General features: G+C 42.4%; 1 long non-coding RNA gene across 3 annotated transcripts; it reads left to right on the plus strand.

The window, feature by feature from the left end:
• Positions 1-291: 291 nt before the first annotated feature.
• Positions 292-4,788, plus strand: LOC111271680 (uncharacterized). 3 transcript variants are annotated; one of them, XR_002687034.2, is made up of 2 exons: positions 292-440; positions 4,155-4,788. It is a non-coding gene; the product is annotated as an uncharacterized LOC111271680 (long non-coding RNA). The 3 variants fall into 3 exon arrangements; XR_002687035.2 differs by lacking the exon at positions 292-440 and adding an exon at positions 2,032-2,772; XR_015315426.1 differs by lacking the exon at positions 292-440 and adding an exon at positions 2,032-2,637.
• The last annotated feature ends 2,820 nt before the right edge of the window (positions 4,789-7,608 follow it).

The raw sequence follows: 7,608 nt of genomic DNA on the forward strand, positions 1-7,608 counted from the left end.
CATTGAAACGGACGGGTTGTTATCATAAAACAGCGTTTGTCTCTACCTATGCGTTTTTTTCGATTCGATGATTGAACGACGATGCATATTGGGTATCGTGTTATTGGTTGCCTATGTCTTTTACTAGCCAATTGCACCCGTTACTTATTTGCTGTCACGAAAACAACAACGAAAAATCAAGCTGCTAATGAACGGAACTACGAACAGACAAGCAAGATAACGACGGAAACTCTACTCGTGAGGTACCAATAAAATGCTGTTCGAAGTAAGACATAAAAGGATTTCGTCGTAACTGTAGAGGTCACTAGTGAATACTGTCTGGTGACGAATCGTGTTTGTGCCTCGAGCTGCCAGTCCATATCTTGAACGTTCGACGGGATGGCGAAACAGTTTATGTTGCAACGTCCTTTTAAGACAATATTACAGAATACGTACACCAGGTTCTTTTTTTTCTTTTTTTTTTTTTTACCAATAGATCTGTTTTAATGAACGACAGTACGGGCAGGCCAGCGGACACAATGGCAAGAAATCATGCACAAACAAAATATTGCGCCTGTTCTAACCAGACGACTATTATGTGCGTCAGGCCATCCGTAATAGTTCTATTAGGCAGATAAAAGCGCTTCTTAATCACTTACTAAGACTGACAAATGGATCGAGAATCGAACTAACGTAATAAGTAACACTTAGCGGTTAAAGATATTCGACGCGTTAAGCATACCCGGAGACTAGCGAGGTGCGTGAAAAACTGCATGCTTAACCATGAAATGTCGGGTTCGATTCCCAGTTGAGTCTTTCTAACTATTAGTGTTTTCAACTTCTGCTCATTGCAAAAGTATCGCGTTTGGAAGATTTCAGCCCTTAGAATAAACACCTTGAGGAAGTAAACAAATTTTGAGTGCACAGTTATTGCGCTTTGCGGAAGAAGTTCTTTCTAAGCATTCGACTATCTGATTCGTGACAAAAAGGTCGAAGCCAAACAAGATAAACTGTAGATGCGATGTTTTTCTATTAACAACCAGCCCCTAACTTTACCGTGTTGTGCTCATGGTGCGATAATCCAGCATAGCTAGTTATGAACACATGTATAACGCGTTCGTGTAATGATGTGGGAGAATGTGTCAGGAAATCCCGGAAAGAGAGCCAAAACATCTTTCACTGGCTACGGCAAATAGTACTAGTACAGGCTGGCATCCTTGGCGGGCTGTGTGACAGAAAAAAAGGATCCGTCCAAATTGACTTTTACAACTACTACACTATAATAAAATCCCAAAAGTTTAGCTGCAGGTCTCGTATGCTGCAAGTTCTGCAGTTGTCATTTCTCGACAACTACGGAACGATCAAAAGAATGACGAGACGAATATTGTTGCGAAACGTTGTAAGCGCAGGAATCATAAGAGAAGTGATAAAGAAGCGTCGCCAACTTTTTTTCATCCTGTCATCGAAAGGTGGACGCTTTCAGCGGATGCGCACAGAGGAAACATCCACTCGCTCTATCATTACGTTGCGCCATGTAGCCCTCCCGGACTGTAGGGCGATACAAATATCATATACATTTATGTAAATGTAAGAAAAAATCAACCGCCGCGTAACCTTGATTCATTCACATCGTACGTACGAGTTTCAATGGGTAGCAATTAATCAGAGCTGTGTATAATAACGATAGTATAAAGTGGTATACTATGATCTTTATCATACTGGCAATATTTGCTACTATAAATGCAGTAGCAGAATCGGAAATACCCCAACACACATACACAGTTAGGTGTTCGTAAATAACGACGTGATAAGATCCTTGGAGGATCAGGCTATTCATCTGTGATAACCTTTCACGTTGCCCGTGTGATCGACGTGTTCACAGCCCATAGCCACCTCGTCTCCGCAACTTTGATGATGCCTCAATATAAGATCCCCTGCAAAATATTCTCATATCGCATCACAATAAGGCCGCCCTATCATGTTTAATGTTCAGCTCTGTTGCCGGCCCGTTCGCCAGAGTAGGCGGACGTGCTGTTACATGTAGACAGACAGACTCACACCTATGAGGCATCGTGTATTGTAGTTTCAATAGGTTCGGCCTGCACGAGCACTTCAGACTGGAGAATCGGCGATATATAGCCGTATTATATAGGTACTTGTAAATAATGTTTCGCAGACACAGATTTTCGCTAGGCCATGCCGTACACAGAGATAGAGTGAACAATAGCTGCCTAGCTAGGGGGGCCCTTTCGCTGCAAATCGCGTAAGGGCATTACGACAGCGTAGTCCAATAACGGACAAGTCGAATGCAGAAACAGTAGGACACGAGACTAACTAGCAGTCAAAGTCTTCGCGAGTCGTTGTAGCCACGATTTTTATTGCCCATGCTCGGGCGACATCGTCGCGGCCCGAGAGATGCTGTCGAAACAAGGACGCTGACATTGCCGTCATTAGGCAGAATTGATGATAAACATCGCAGTGCTTTAACAACCCTGACTGGCTTACCACAATAGAACATGTATGCGCGGCCAGCAGCCAGCAGCATCAGTGGCTCTAGCCACAGCTGACGATAGCAACAGAACAACACGACCGAAAGCAGACGACTCGTTAGGGGCTTGGTTACGGTGGCGGACGACAATGGATGAAAAACGATAAAATGTCAGTTAACAGAAAGCCAAAGTTTCTCGTGATTAATTTGCATCTAAGTAGTTGCTCGTTGGCTGAAGTCGTTCGTGGCGTAGCCCTATCACTCAATGACTGATCGTAGCCGTCCATGCTAGCGATGAAGCTCCAGTGCGTAGGCTCACAATGGTGCTGAAATGTTTCTGCTTTACTTATCTTTGAACGGGCGTATGGTTCATACAGGAAATGATCATTTTTATGCATACAAGGATGGTGAATGCATATGTATTTGCTTGTCTTCGTGGATAGGTGAAATTAGCTGTACTTCCGATGTCGCCATCGCTTGCGGGAAAACACCTCCGTCGTACGCTGCGCTTGGTACCGATGTTTTCCTGATTCTGTTGATTCGGCCCGAAGTAGCTACGACCCGCGTTTGACTTTCTGCTGCTCTACGCGTCCATAGGTGATATCCACAAAAAAAAAACGAGCGTAGCGTGCCAGATCCGGCCGGTGAACGTAGTGCGCGAGTGACCACTGCCCTGTTCGTTCATTGAGCTTATTTAATACATTTCTGCATGCAAAAATATCTTAAAAAAACAGGATCTCCTCTGCAGACTGCTAGCCAGTTTTTCCTGGACAGTGTTTGCCCGTATCCAAACAGCACGAGCAGTAAGAGTCGCAGCATAGTCCTTTTCGCTTTGTCTTCGTCATCCTGATTAAGGCCCTTCAGCTGCATCTTCTGCACACCTAGCAGGCATCGAATGGAGCGCATGCGTAAACATCTATTTTTGCTTGCTGCTTCTTCTTCGCCGGTAAAATAATTTTGCACATGAGGACGGTAGCTGACGCACAAGGACTTTGAAACTGTTACAGTCGTGTTACAGGATTTAGGCCTATCCAACGAAAATAGGGGCGTTCGACTGGTCCACTTGTCCTACATACGCAAGTGAGCAAACAACAACCTGGTTAGCAGCAGCGCATAAAGATCCGGCGAAAAAATCGCTTTTCATAACTTGCAAATTATGATTGGCCATACAAATAAGTTCACAAGAATCAAACACTAGGCGCTCACAATCGAATAATGTATAGTATTACTAAGAATGGCCTCGCTTCGATGCATAGTTAATGTATGAGAAAAATAACTTAGCCAGTAAAAGGCATTTAATAAAATCGACTTTTAAAAATTTACTGGTGAGCTTCTGGTAGACTGGTAGAGCACGAGAAGCCGCAACGCGGATCATATCAACGACTGATTGCCATCGAAGCAATCCGGACTCGCGGTTAGCTGAAAAGAGATTTAGCCATTAGGTCCTCGAACGGAACAGCCATCGACGTTGTCGACAGATTCGATATCCGATGCTCCGTTGCACGTTATAGTTAATCTTTTATATTTGAAATATGTTCAGTGGTTTAATCTACTTCAATATAGATACAACTATAAGTTACACGTAACTCGAGTTGTATCTAAAGTTCAATTAAGTTGGACATAGCTCAAAAGGAAGCAATTAAAGTTTTGCCGCCATATAAAGTATAACATTCTTTTACTTTTGCAGCTTTCATCAACACGAATGCGCGGAACATCCAACCAAGTGCGTGAAAAGGATTAACTCAATGTTTCCTAATATATTATGAACGACTCTTCGCGTCACTTAAGCCTAAATCATTATACGCCTTCCGGTAAAAGTGAGGACCCGACGAAGTTGGATGAACGAACATTATACAACTTAGATAGCAGCTATCGTCTTTAACTTAGGTCCAGTGAATGTTGTAACATATCGATATAGAAGCTCTCGTAATCTCACAATACTATTGCACGCTGTCGGATACGTACATTATTCTTGAACAATCATCCCAGCCTTGTATCACCCAATTTTATATACATTACCATCCATTTGGAACTGGTGGATAATCGATTTTATTGTTTCCTGAACTTAACTTTAAATTTATGAAACTGCTTCTCAGTTCGCCTCGTATTTGCTAAGGTGGGAAATCGCTATCAATAACTTGAGTGCTGGCAGGATCAACCAAATTGACCAAATGGACTGGAACAACTCCTAATACGAAGCACGCCTGCTCATATCAATGTATAGGTTTCTATCATTGAACTGCTGTTACGCCCGACGTTACAATTCATTAGCTGAAAAGTTAAGATAACAACTGGATGTCTAATAAATGATCGGTGCTTTACGGTACGTGGATATTCACTAGCATCCGTGAACGCTTCACTGTTGGGGAACATAAGAACGTTCAATTCTTACTTAATTCAATTTTTTTCTATCTCTTCAAATTGATCACTGTTAAAGTAGTGCTGTATTGCCTAGCAAGTTATAATGACTGAGTGGCTGAATCCATAATTGATGGGTCATTTAAAAAGAAATCGATTTCCGTAGACCATCTTCCAGCACATGCGCAAAATCACTCATCTTTAACGCAGAAAAAAACTTCACGAATATTAAGAGGCACGAAGGACAAATCTGGGCGACATTGACAGATAATAATCCCCTAGTGCGAGCTAGATCTTTTTTGTTTGTTTCCATCAGAGATGAAGCTTACGATAGTATGTTACTGTTACTATGGTTGTACGACAGGGTTAAACTCTTTTCCATTGAAAGAAGCAAAGAGTCCGTTCCTCTATTCGAACTGATTGACTAAAAAGTACACTCGATTTATTGTCTTCGTCGTACGTATGAAACCCACGACTTCCTCTGCGCATTGTGTTTTCGTTCAATGCTCTGCCAAACAGGGAAAAACGATTGGTTCAAAGCAGACGGTAGTCTTTGTTTTTTCTGACTTTCCGAGCAGCGACGGATTGGTCATCATCAGCAAAAAAACGCAAAGTAACAAGAAAAGGTACAGCCAAACAGGGAAAAACGATTGGTATAAACCAGACGGTGGTTTTTGTTTTTTCTGGCTTTCCGAGCAGGGACTGACTGGTCATCATCAGCAAAAAACGCAAAGTAACAAGAAAAGATACAGCCAAACCAAGATAATAACAATAACGGACGATGTCGACATCCGTCGCTTAGACACCGTAAAAACACTAATTTATCGGGTCACATAGATCTATCAATAAGATGTATCGATTTTGTTTGGAGCATCTGTGAAAAAGCGCAGCTCTGTATGTTGTACGTTTAGTTTGCACGTTAGTATTGATGCACGACGCTCTATCGCTCCGTGGGTCCGTACGAGTGCCCGACTCTTGACCAGCCGGTACGGTTGGCGGGAGATGAAAAGGGATTTCTTCGCGCACGAATCTTCCTTAAGCCTTCGTATTACATCTACAATTTCACCGTTGTCGCCGGCATCGACGCCAACCTCGTCGCCCAGATACTGTCGTCATTGGATGGTCTGTTGTTCTGATGCTGCTGCTGCTAGGAGATCTTGGAAATATTACCATTTGCTTTGCTCTGCCTCTCGTTTCATGGCAGCTCGGAACATCTTCTTTAAATACTATACTACGATTGGTTCTGCATAGCAGCGAACAGCATAAAAAAGCGATTATTTGTACGATGGTAAAAACGATTGCAATGAATGGCCATAGATGTTACTGATACGCCGAAGACGACAATATTGATTTGAGTAATGACGTTGGTTCTATTATTGGTATCGGTCAAATCTACTTCGCCAGTCGCACGCATCTTTGCAGCGGTGTCAGTCAGATGTCTTTTGAGTCATACATACATACAAGCATATATATATATGTGTGTACGTACGTTCATCTGATGTTCGCTAACGATAAACGGTGAACGCTGAGCATGCATGATGGTCAAATAAATGGCAGTGGTTCCAACGCGAGTAGTCCGGTAGCAGCACGCGTATGCAGTATGTAGACCGTATTTGATCTCCCAGAGGGCGATCGAATTTTGCAGGCAACAGTTATAGATGCTACTGCCGCCTCATTTGCACACCTTCGTCGGCCATCATGACAATGAGACGAGAATTACTTGAAAGGTTTTTTCTTATAGAAGGCTTCTAACTAACTTCTCTTTCGCATACTACACAGGTGATTAACGATGGTAAACAGTAAGCGGAGGAGTTAAAACTGAAACTCAAACGTTACCAAATATAACGCGACAGAGTCACGTGTTCTGAACGTTCTGTACGTCTACATGGCTCCCGTCTCTGGCGTATACAAAAGCGCTTGGTGGATTGCGACGCTAGTGGTACCTGAGGGTTTAAGAGATGGTCGTATGTTTATATCGATACATGATTATATTTGTTTTAATACACCAGTGAACGCCATTTGCGCTTGCCGCATAATTAGCTCTAATTGTACTGACGATAGTGGCAGTTTTTGCGAAGCGACCATTTGTCTGAGCGATCCAACGGCCAGCTACATTATGCGACCGATTTGTTTTCCATATTGACACCGGAAGTTTGGAGATTATCGCGCGTTCGCAGTTCATTATCAAACGGGCATAATCAAAAGGAAGAAGGATATAATCGAACAAATAAACATAGAAACATTGTTCATATAGCTGTTGCTTGCAGAAGAGGGCGCTAGGGTACCCACTTATGCCTGCCGTACTATAACAACTTAGCTAGATAGGACGAAACGAAAAAGAGATCGAACATCTCGACTCTGCTATTTCAATGATAAATTCATCGTTACGGCAGGCATTGGATAAATCTATGGATATGTGACATACCGTTTGAATGTATGTCCCGCTGAGAACCCGGATATGTCGGTACGAACTCGATGATTTAGATGACGATAAACATTTGAAACAACATCTAACTTAACAACGCTACAAGCTATAGGCGTTCATAGGAAACTTCAATTGATTCCAAATGAAATTTCCAATTTCCATACTCTAGTGTCTATTGGTACTGTTAAATGGGACAGAGGCGACACTATGAAGAGTAATCGAGAATAGATCGAGACGCCACTCAATCTATTTTCGGTTACTCTCCACAACAGCTATTACAGAAACACATATGCGCTATATATAATTCTAATAGAACAAATATTATTCCAGTTTTGATTAAATAATCTATCAGGAATCG

This window comes from Varroa jacobsoni, unplaced genomic scaffold (assembly GCF_002532875.2).
Source record: "Varroa jacobsoni isolate VJ856 unplaced genomic scaffold, vjacob_1.0 contig00864, whole genome shotgun sequence".
Classification (NCBI taxonomy): domain Eukaryota; kingdom Metazoa; phylum Arthropoda; class Arachnida; order Mesostigmata; family Varroidae; genus Varroa; species Varroa jacobsoni.